The 12,755-nt window shown below is 33.8% G+C and overlaps 1 pseudogene; it reads left to right on the top strand.

Moving 5' to 3' along the window:
* The first annotated feature begins 10,131 nt into the window (after positions 1-10,131).
* On the top strand, positions 10,132-10,965 carry LOC104760800 (F-box protein SNE pseudogene; annotated as a pseudogene).
* The last annotated feature ends 1,790 nt before the right edge of the window (positions 10,966-12,755 follow it).

Below are 12,755 nucleotides of genomic sequence, written 5' to 3'. Positions count from 1 at the left end.
GTTGCACAGGAAACCTTGGCTGACGGTATTTAAGTCCAGGCGGGGGATGTGCGGGCCGTGTTGACGGTGGCACGGAGGTCCTTGACGGATGGACGGTGCTGCGGGATTCGAGGACGAATCCTTATTGGTGGGGGAGAATTGTAACATCCACGAACCAGAATTTGCATTTTTGGTCTGAGTGTCGATCGACACCATAGGTTTGTCGATCGACACCATCATTTCCAATTTTGATTGGTTTGTTTTAATTGCTGTTTGGTTCGGTTTGGTTCAATTGGAAATCCCTAAACCAAGTATATAAGAGGAGAAGCGACGAATTAAGGGTTTGAGGTTGTCTTGTTTTGTCGCCGTTTAGAGAGAAATAGAGAGAAAAGGAGAGAAAGTGTTGGAGAGCCTTTGAGAGTGTTCTTGAGAGATTTTTGTCTTGTTCTTGGTGTTTTGGAGGGATCTGTGGCTGTGGAAGGGAGAGCTGTTATTGGGAACGAAGGAGAAGCTTCCTAAGGTGTTGGTTCCACCGTTTCTTATTCAAATCTTCCTGTAAAAGAGGTGAGTGCTTGACCATGGCTGATCTAAGCATGAGATCTCTTTTGTTTGGTTGTTCGTTGTCTATTTGTGGTGTTTGCTTGCTTGGGTTTGTTGTTTTAGTGATTCCCATAGGTTCCTGAGGCGATTGGGAGAGTTTGAGACGGTTTCGTAGTGATTGGGAACGGAGGTTCGACGTTCGGATTCGTGCAGATCGCGTCTGCAGAGTCAGTGTCGATCGACACCCTTTTGTGCTAGCGTCGATCGACACCAATCTGGTGTCGGTCGACACCAGGTTGTGTTAGCGTCGATCGACACCACTTTTAACCATTTGTGAGTTGCTTGTTTGATGTGTTGATTGTGTTTGTTGGTTCAACTTAACAATAAAATTTCAGTTGCTTGTGTGTATAGATGGGAGGATGGCCTCACTATGTATTTTTAATAATACTCATGCATCTCAATATGTGTTTGTGGTGAAGGTAAAGCCAAGTGTGATCGTAGAATCAGGGCGATGAGGAGGAGGATGTTCTAGAGGCTTGAATGATTGTGGTCTAGCTATAGTTAGGTTGCTAGTGTTGAGTTGATAGAACATTGTAGCATGTTGGAACTTGGTTATTGCATTATTGGTTTAATGGAATTGTTTTGTTATCCGCTGTTGTGATTGTTGCTAGGATGTTAGTGGGTATGGGACCACTAGTGAATTAATATTTAAAAAAAAAAAAAACGGGAACGGTTGTTTCAGGGTTTTCAGTAAGGAGGTGTATTGTCATCAGGCATTTTTCCATTCAGAAACCCATTTATTATTTTAACGTCGATCTTTAGACTTTCAAAGCCCATTAATTTGTTAAAATTCGATTAGGTCATGCCATATATTCATCATCTAAACTCCAATTAAACGAATAAGAGAATCATATAGAAATCTGAGGGATTAATCTCACAAATTCTAGTTTTGCAAATAACTTTTTGTGTAAATAGTTTTTTTCTGTCGATTTTTTTGATTTATTTTTAATGCGAAAATAGGATAATTTACGTCCAGGAGCAAAGTATTTCAACGTGAGGGGCACTTTTCATTAATAGCAAAACGGTAAAATTTTGTTGAGATTGAATGTGGGACGTTTTGACTTCTGCTTTAATATAATAGATAATATGACAAAGTTTCTTTTAACTTTGTCTATCATGCAACATTTGGCGCTTTATTTTTGCCATACTTTACATTAATTCAAGTTTGATCTCTTAATCAATTCCCTTATTGTAATATTTTCAAATATATATATATATATATATATATATATATATATATAACTTAAAAAGAATTTAGAATTGGAAACAAACGTCCACAACCACAACTGATGAGTGATGACAGTAATTTCGGCATGCATGACCTCGTGAGGCTGAACCGAGCTCTCAATCTCGCCTTTGACACTAAGTACTTTTGAAAATGACAAGTATATTTGAACAAATGAGTATATACACAACTAATCCTGAATATGTATATGTATGTATACGTGAAGGTGAAATGGGGATTAGGACAAATATGGCAGTCTTTGTTTGTATATTGGAAGGTATGTTTGTGTTCACCCTTTTTCTTCTTTGTTTTCTTTATTATTGTACTTGAGCTTTTATCTCATTATCCCTCCTCTTAACCTTCTTTACTCCTTTAATCATTACTAAATCCTTATTACGTAACTTTTAATTTAATTATTGTATTCATTTACAAAGATGTACATGAGCTGTATTGATACTATACGTATCAAAGATTTGATGGAGGGCTGACCCAAATGTGTCATTCTTCTTCACTTTCTTCGCTGGTTTTACTTGTTTTAGCTTTTAGGGCTGACCAAATCTTTCGCCTTGTGCTCTGTGCTTGCGTCTTTGGTAAATTCTTATTATATTGCGATAAAGAATATGTTATATGTATTTTTATCAGAAAGTCTAGCTGGTTAATTTGGAACTAAGTTAGACATTGGATACCAGTTCCTTAAATTGACATTGTATCCCTTTTACTATTTTTTTTTTCTTTTATTTTATTTTAGAAATGGCTTAGGTTACATCCTAGGTTATTTTACAAATTTGTAATAGTAGACGCAAAACTGATCACTTAAAGGAATCTTGTTTAACCATATTTATACAATAAACTAATCTTTTATGTAAAGTGGTATTTAAGATTCTTCAAACTAAAATAGTTATATAGAAGCTTCTCAGCAAGAAAATAAATAGTCAAAAACTAATCTTCACTTATATATTTTAAAACAATGTCATCCTTTTGAAATAATATATTTTAGTATAACAAACGACTTAGCATCTTTTATATCAATAAATAAGTTTTCTAAGTTATACTAATATATAGAAATCTAACATACATTTCCTCTATATTTTATATATGTCTTGTTTCTTCTGTGATGGATCTTCATGATCTTGGATGCTCATATTTCTTATTCTATCAAAGATTTCCTTAGGTCTATGTCCTGTTTTAAAATTATCTAGGTACTAGTGGAGTGCGGTCAGGATGGGTAGCGTCTAATGAAAAAATCAGAGATTAAATGGAAATTAAACTGAGACTAGTTTTAAGCTTATTTTATTAAGTTAATAATAAAATAAAAATAAATAGTACTAAATATATGTATAGTTCTATATATGTTAAAAGAAAAAACATCAAAAAAATATAAAACTATAGTATTTTCTTTAAAATTATGATAAACACATAAAAACATAGATTTAAAATTAAATTTTATAATTTTTATTAAAAATTAACATCAAAAAAAAAATAAAACTATAGTATTTTCTTTAAAATTATGATAAACACATAAAAACATAAATTTAAAATAAAATTTTATAATTTTTATTAAAAATTTGTACATTAATTATTGTAAAACATCATAAACTCTTAATTTAAATGTCTATATAACAAAAAAAAAATATTTGATTTATATTTGGTTCCAAAAATAATTGGTATGCAAAAATTAAATGAAAAGTAATCAGATCAGATGGATTATAATCAAATTAGATAAATATAATTAAATAATCGATGTTAGACAAAAATTAGTAGTTAATTGAGTTGGAGAAGATGGATCTAACAATTTTATGAAGTGATGATAGGGGGGGAATTTTTAAAACACGGGTCTATGTAGTAGAATTATATACATGCAGAAGAGAGTGTAGAACAATTGTCGTCGGAGACTATTAATAGTCAATTTACAATACTTATATTTACATATATATAGAGGTATACTTAAACATAAGTACATAAGTTTCAAAAATCTAAATTAATATATACAAATATCGGATGCTTTGTTGCTTGTAATCTCCGTCTTCTCGTAGCATGGTTGACCTTCAGTTCAACACGACGGTAGATATCTCAACAAAGTTAAACAGAACCAAAATCGTTATTTAGTTAATTTTACGAGTTTTGTCTTCATCCTGAGTTCTGTCCCAAATGAATCAATCTTGCAAAACAAAGAGAGAGAAGTTAGTGTTATTTTCTTATATAAAATAAAATGCAATGTTCATTGTATCCCCTACCCATTTTTCAGGAAAATCGAAATTATATTGATAAAATCAGAGTCAATACGATAATTATATAAGGTGCCGCACATGTCAATCTTGTTACAAAGTACAAACGCTAGTCGTCGAAAGAGTAAGTGGATATCTGAAAGAAACTAAATGAAATAGCATCAAAACATCTCAAGTATGATATGAATGATATTTCGTAATTATCTTCTTGTTATTTCATGTATTCCACATTTCCATAATTAGGAAATTAACGTTTGTAAATAAGACTATTAATTATATAATAAATAGTTTAGACACCCACATGACAAAACAAAATCCTTTCTCTTTTATTTCATCTTCTTGTTATTTGTAGATGGGAACCTTTTTTCCTGCAAGGTTGATAACGATCAATGCATGGTGATTTTAGATATTTTACGGCAGTATAAAGCGGTCTCGGGTTAGCAAATTCATTTTGCAAAATCTTTGATTCAGTTTCGTCACATGGTTGATGAAGTAGTCAAGACGGAAATCTAAGGAGTTCTAGGGATCGCCAATCAGGATGGTATGGGTTCCTATCTGGGATTCCCAGAGAGTTTGGGGGTCAAAGAATAAGGTTTTTTCTTTTGTTAGATATCGCTTGCAGAGCCACATGACCGGCTGGTCAGCGCGGTTACTCTCAAAAGGGGGGAAAGAAGTGATGATTAAGTCTGTCGCGCCGGCCGTCCCGACTTTTGTGATGTCTTGTTATCGTTTGCCAAAGACTATCACCTCTAAACTAACAAGTGCAGTGGAAAATTTCTGGTGGAGTACGAATGGACAGTCAGGGGGTATGCATTGGATTGCTTGGGAGAGGCTTTGTTGCAGAAAACAATTGGGTGGTTTGGGTTTCAAGAGTGTTGATGATTTCAACACGGCTTTGTTGGCTAAGCAGCTGTGGAGTCTGATAGATTATCCGGACTCCCTGTTTGCCAGGGTATTTAAAATTAGGTATTATCGGAACACATATCCTATGGATCCAATACGATCTTATTCACCCTCGTATGGGTGGAGGAGTATCGTCTCTGCTCGTTCTCTGGTGAACAAGGGATTATTACACGGGTTGGCTCAGGGACCTCCATTTCTATATGGAGGGATCCCTAGGTTCCGCCTCAATTCCCGAGACCAGCCTTAAGTAACGGTTCTTTTCAGGACCCAACTCTCCGGTTAACCCATTTGATTGATCGTCAAACGAATTCTTGGCGTAAGGATCTGCTCACTCAGCACTTCGATCATGTGGATGTTTCTCTGATAGAGGCGATACCTCTAAGTCGTTGCCCAACAGGACGATTCTTTAGGATGACACTTTACTAAAACTGAGATATATACGGTAAAATATGGGTATGAGACGGAACGATTGGATGTCCAAGGCCCTTTTCGGGCATTGGGCTCTAGGCCGGCGATTACTCATCTCCTTGCTCGGGTTTGGCAGGTACATTGTCCACCAATGCTCCAGTATTTTATGTGGCAAGTATTATCGGGTTGTATTTCGGTATCGGCTAACTTGCGCCGTGGGGGAGGGGGTGAGTTGCGATGTTGTTTGTACACGGTGTGGGATGGAAGAGGAGGATATTAATCATGCCATATTTTTGTGTACGTCGGCCCGACAAGTCTGGGTGTTAGCCCATGTACCAGTAGGGCCACATCTCTTCCCGACGGGCCACATTTTCTTGATCCCAAAGGTCCGGGTTCACAGGTTTCCGCTTTTCCCTGGTTGATGTGTGGTACATTTGAAAGGCTTGGAATACCCGCGTTTTCGAGAACCTTTTTGAATGCCTGGATGAGGTCGTCCGGGTGGCGGAAGGCGAGGCGTTGACTTGGCAGAAGGCTCAGGTGGAGGTCGAAGGGGAGGAGATTCCATCCACCCTTATGTGTCCACCGTATGGGCCTCGCGCGGGCTCATCGCTTCAAATTTCCGGCGAAGTTTATCCCTGTTACATGCCGAAGTTGAAGCCCTCCTCTGGGCGATGCGCTGCATGATTGGACATGACTTCCGGGATGTGGTTTTCCTGACCGACTGCTCAGACTTGGTGAAGATTGTGTCTTCTCTTACTGATTGGCCAGCTTTTGCAACATACCTCGACGACATTAAGATGGATAGGGAGGAGTTCTCTGCCTTCTCTTTGCTCTATGTTTCTCGCAATGCTAATATACGAGCGGATTCTTTAGCACGCAAGGCGCGCGTGCATCTCCGCATCATGTTTTATTTGTAGATAATTTTCTCCCTAATTGGCTCGTTTGAGCTGATTCTTTTATTGACAAAAAAAATATATATATACTTTCCTTCTTCAATAATTTTGTTACAGTTCAAATTCAAATTATTTAATCCATTTTATTGGTATTTTATATACCATTTTAATGCACATTATAACATATGATGAAGGCTAAGGACGACATAAGTTTTAAGAACGAATTTTGGATTTGCTATATTTGGCGAAAGTCCAATACCAAAAAAGAAAACTAAATAGTTGCTTAATGACTATGTTCGATAAATGCATAATGTTGCTTTTTTTTTTTGATTTTGAATTAATATTTTCTGTGACGTCAAGATCAAACTTTTTAGTTAATTACTTTTCTTTTCATTATTTAATTTATTTATAGTTTTTTTTTTCAATTTTAGGTGACAGTCTTTCTTTTGTCTCTTCATTTGTATGGTAGTCTACGGCTATTGTTCGCTGAAAATGATACAAAATTATGCTTTTCTAATTTTCGAGTATTATATATATATATATATATATCCCTATTTTTTGTGGAATGATAAATATATTCCGTGAATAAATTGATACATACTTCATACTTGATCCACCACTCACAAGTCACAAATATCATAGTGACGATCATCGTATAATATTTAGAGTAGAGTTCTGTCTCCGAAAATAAAAATTGCTGATCATGAAGGCTAATTCATATAAAATTAAATAATTTTTTAAAAAGTAAAGATATTAATATTTGTCAACCGCACCTTTACAGTGACAACATTACCAAAAGAAAATTGTGGTTATATATACTAGAGCAAAATAGAAAATATTTGAATGGTGATCAAGTGTGTTGCAGTATCTTTGTTGTTCCAATTGCATTTTTAAATGATTACCATATATCTCCTTTAATTTTTAAAAAAATATTTTACATATTGAACAAAAAAATTACATAATTTTCCCCCTTTCTCTTACTCTCGCTTTTTTTATTCTTTCATGTTAGTGTTAAACAATAAGATGTTTTTGCAAGATTTTCAAATTCAGCATCATGCGGTTTATTCTTAGGATTGGTGGAACTCGTCCGATGAATAATAGAAACATGCATCACAAAAAAGAAAAAAACGAAATAACAATTGGTATACCGGTATAGTCTCTTACCGCCGGAACACTTGGTACTATCCCAACACCTAATCCGATTTTATATAAAGTTTTTTTTTTAAGTATTTAAAGTCTTGTTTACTTGTTACGTCATGCAATGGGTTTTTACTATTAGATCTACGTGGACATTATACAAACATGTATATACCCTATAGATAAATTGCACAACGGCCCTGAAACAAGAAAGACTGAGAAATATGAAGAAGACATATGGAAGAACTCAAAAAAAAAGGTAAATACGAAAAACAACAAGAAGAACGAACAACAATGTCTATTTTACCTCGAGAAGATAAACTGTAATAACTACATACACCAAGGCACGCATATGTATTTTACATATTTATAATGTTATGTACAAATATCAATATGTTTGCACAAAAAAAAGAAGGTACAAATATCAATATAAGTGTAACTTTTCAACTGTTTTTAATCCTAATGCACAATTTTTCTTTTCATTACAAAGAAAAAGAAAATTAAAAAAAAAAAGTGAAAATAAATTGACTGATTGACAAATTGTAGTGTCTTGTTCCTTATTTTTTTGCATTTTATTTTGTTTTTGAAGTGTCTTTATATACATAATTTTTAGATATGTAGTTATTAAAAAAATGATAAAGGCAAAACAGAAAAACGAAAACGAAAAAAAATATATATATAGAAAAACGAAATTGGAAGAGCATCGGATTTGCAGTTCTCTCTCGTGGAGTCTTTCCCTTGGACACTTCCTCACTTCACCTCGATTCCCATTCACAAGTCACAACTTTTCTCTCTGCCTATAGATATAGATGTTCACATGCATATTTTATACTATTATTTATCTATCAATATATCCGTTAATTATACTCCCAATAAATTTACAACTTTGATTTTCCTTAAAATCTAATTATATATAATTATTAGGTGTAAATGGTGTGAAGGCTTTGCTAGCATTTTCGTCCACTAAAATAGTCTAACACCAAATTTTTATATTGTTAGACAGTATTGTTGTTATACGTGAAATAATGTTTGAATGCATTTTTCATGTAAAGAAGAGTTATGATATTTATGAAAATATTTTTGGAAAAGCTCCAAACAGTACTTTCGATCGAATGGGCAACGTGTTTTTTTTTTTTTTTTGGGTTTTTGGGTTCTAATTTTTAATCGTTTGGTTTTTCTGTAGATTTTTTTTTTGTGCTGGTTTTTATTTTTTAACAGTATTTTCTGAAGAAAAAAAGAAAAAGAAAATCAGTTTATTATGTTCAGGTGAAAAAAATTGACCACGGCTGGTCCGAACATCCGTAGAAATTATGAATCGAAGATCTGGAATTTCTATGGTTTATCAAAAGAAAATAGAATTAATAAATCACACCATAACACATAAACGTTGAAGAAAGGTAAATACTCTAATTGATAAGAAGAACGCATAATGGTATTTTCTAATGCGTTGTTATCAAAAATCTAAGACTTGCCCGAAGCAAGAAGTATAGAGAAACAGCTAACTGGACATAATTAATAGTATGTAATATTGTTATCTTTGTACTCTGATACGAAATAACTACGCTTCTTTAACAAAAAAAATAATAATAACTACGCTTTAACATTTTGTCGAATCCAACCTACAATACACATACCTCTACAGTAAGTTTTGGAATCTATACTAATGTGGTTGATGGGTCAAATAATCTAATCTCAGTGACCAAGATTTACCATAATGTGTGATCTAATGAATTGGTATCTAAACGCACGAGGTATCACATTAAAGCTAGATAATGTTATCAAAATCACTATGACAACGGTCTAGTTTTTCAAGGGTGTATGAATTTTTGATTGGATTGTATTTAAAGTACGTGTACATGCTATAATTATTTATGAATATGGGATTGAGAAGAAACAAAAAGAAAAACAAACAAAAAAAAAGTCAACGTGAGGGATTTGACTCAACACTACCGTTCAGAAAGCAAAGCGTGGAGTGGAGGAAACAAAGAACTAGTCATTCCAAATCTCTCTTTACTTTTTACGTTACCCAATAATACCCACCAGTATCTATAAAAAAATCACAAGTAGGTTTTGTTTACACACGTAGTCACATTTTGTAATGCTTATTATAGTTAAAATCTATACATAGTAATAGTATACCACAAGATTAATTTACCTATCAATCTCGATTAGGTTTGAAGTTTTAGGTTATCCCTCTTGCTCACTTTCAAAAGACAAATTAACACTGATCACTAATATAGTATTAGATTTCAACTTTATAACAGAGTTGCATTCAAAATAAATAAATAAAAACTTAACTCTTTCCTCAATAGTTCTCAGTTAGTTGGTTTTAGTTCTACAAATATCGAGCACTAGCCACTAGTTGGATGTAAACATTCTTTTCTCTCCATTTCAAAAAAAAAAAAATACTTCAAAATTAATAATAGCATAAAATGATCAAAATAGCATGTTAAATTTGATTCGATTGACTCTCAGCATATATATGTGAATTACTATAATTATATGATTCATTCCAATCAATTACTGAATATAAATAGTTTCATACCCGTATTAAGTAATTCCATTGGCCATACTAGGATTAAAAAAGACATGTAAAGATTAGTGAAGCAAAACAAATAGTTATATGTTATACGGTATTGTTTGTGAATTACTATAACTTATACCAATAGCTTTTGAAACAAAAAGACAACAACAAGTAATGATATAGACTAAGGTTTTATATAAAAGGAACAAGAACCACCCAACCAACATTATATTTTTATTCTATTATCAGATTGAAATATAAACATCACTCCTCTCCCTGCCTCTCTCACTCACACACAATATATACACATATAAATATTTCTATGTGCCCGTGCGATATTAACAGCTGTATCAATCTTCTCTCTTTGAAAACACACAGATCTCTATCTATCTCTCTTGTTTTACCATGTCGGAGAAACGTATCGGCATAGTGGAGAAAAGTAACAACAAGAGACAAAGAGTGACACAAGATCGTCCCGAATTCAGTATCAACGACCATCACGACGTTCTTCTGGAAATCCTTCGGCGACTAGACGGTCCATCTCTCTGTTCAGCCGCATGTGTGTGCCGTCTTTGGTCGGCCGTGGCTCGTAACGACTCTATATGGGAAGAGCTCTGTTTCCAACAAGTGTCACCACGACCTTCTTTGTCCCTTCGATCCGTAGTGTCGGCCCTCGGCGGCTATAGATGTCTCTACTTCCTCTGTATCCGTCCTGTCCTCGCACGGCTCCCTAAGCTCCTATGGACACGAGACCAGCTTCAGCTCTCACTCTCTCTTTACTGTGTCCATTACTACGAACGTCTCTACGTTGGCGCGTGGATTGGAGACGCGCCACCTTCATCACTCATGTTCCTTCGGAAGCCTGTTAACGTCGTCTGAACCGGAACCGGAACCAGAATGGTCCTTTATTTATTTTTTTCCTGACGATTAATAAGTTATTATTAGTTCCCAAGATTTGTATTCTTTTATCAAATTATTTTTTTATTCCGACTTTTACGGTTACGAAATTTCGATTTCTTCATTTTGCATTACACGATTTTATTAATAAACGTGATCTCTTTTTTTTTTTTTTTTTTCCTCCCATAGCTAGTAAGATACTGCCAACGTGTAGCTGTTTTGTCCCATCTACTTTTTTTCGTTATATGTAGTCTTAGCATCATTATTTTCGTTGATTATGCTATATGAGTGTTTTTTTTTTTGGTTAATGTGAAAAATATACTAAAGGAGAAGTTTTAGTAAAAAAAAAAAAAGGGAGGAGTTATTAACACTTTTTTTTGTGTGTGGAGAGGAGACATTATAAAATACTAGATAAAGTGATATTCTAATCAAATTTTCATTTTAGAAAACTTGTTTGTTCGTATCTTTCATATGCGATTAGTACCAATGAAAAGATGATTTTATGGTTGTGAGGTTTAATCAACGAAAACAAATTTAACTGACACGAACATCCTAGAAAGTCACTGTATGGTTAACCAAAAATCCTAGAAAGTATTTTTTGGGAAAACCAGTGTAGTTGTGATGGAACCTACATACCTTTACTGTGAGAATACCAGAAAATCTAGTGTTGTCCTTGCTGGGGAGAATTTGTCTCGAAATGTTTCTGTATTATTGCCAAAGACTATTGAACCAGAGCTCGGTGGTTGTGGGCGAACTAAAACACTCCGACACACAAACAGTTTGGCCTCTTATTACATATAGTCTGTCTAATTCCGCAATCCGATTTTTCCTTTGAACAGTTTCTTAAAGTTTTAACTGCAACATAAAATGAAATAAAAAAAATTCATTGCATATATTCAAAAATGTTCAAAGCCACTATCCAATCTTACAAAACCAAAATCCCCTAAGTTCAAAAAACTTGTACACATGATAGTTTTGTGCGCACTACACTAAACACTAGTACTCAATTGCATACAAAAAAAAAGTAAAAAAAAATGAATTACCTCGTAAAGATGGCATTCCACATGCTAATTCAGCAACCATCGGATCATGCAATTAATAGAATCATATGATTCACTCATATCACTTAGTCTCATGCTCAATAAATTTTATATGTACTCTTAAGTAAAAATTACAATAATCTCTACAAGATACACACATTCCTTGCTGGTCAATAGTCCAAACAAGTAACAATAATTTATATTGATCTAAAAGTATTGACAGCTTGGTTCTACATAATTTTCTATCATGATTTTAGATATTATGATAGCATGCAGGACTGATAGCATGATATGACCCTCTATTATAACAATCGTATATCATGATCTTATTTTGACACACGCTCTTGTCTAACCTTGATCGCCAAGTCTTGTACCAAGACCAACCATTCATCTTGAGCCATTACGATTGGATAGTTCAATCCTATAATAACCGTCCATCTTAATCAAATGTATTTTATAAACTATAATCCATTCCGATCTACTGTCCATTAATCATAAAATTAAATTACTTTTCATAAGCCTTGTTCAGATTGCCACCTTCATGCCTTAAAAGAAACATGGCATAATTACCACATTTCAAAACTACATTATACTCATAAACAACCTAAACCAATCACACCTACCTTCGAATAAAGCAACCACACACCTTTCTTTAACAAAACTTACAAGAAATCCTATCATGCAATAGTCTTTACAGATTAAACCACATTTTATCAATTAACGCCTAGTTAAGATTGCCACCTTCTTGGATCAAATAGTGTTCACATCACAGCCACGGAACACCAAATTAAAGACATTCTTCAATATTAGCGTGAAAGTAATAACATCACTCTGTTATTGGCCAAAGAGTTATCAATCGGAGTAATTGAGCAAAATAATATTTCTGCCATTTTTAGAAATATAGCGTAAATCTCTCTTTTTTTT

This window comes from Camelina sativa, chromosome 18 (assembly GCF_030686135.1).
Source record: "Camelina sativa cultivar CO46 ecotype springtype chromosome 18, ASM3068613v1".
Taxonomy (NCBI): Eukaryota; Viridiplantae; Streptophyta; class Magnoliopsida; order Brassicales; family Brassicaceae; genus Camelina; species Camelina sativa.
This window is presented reverse-complemented; position numbering and strand designations above follow the sequence as displayed.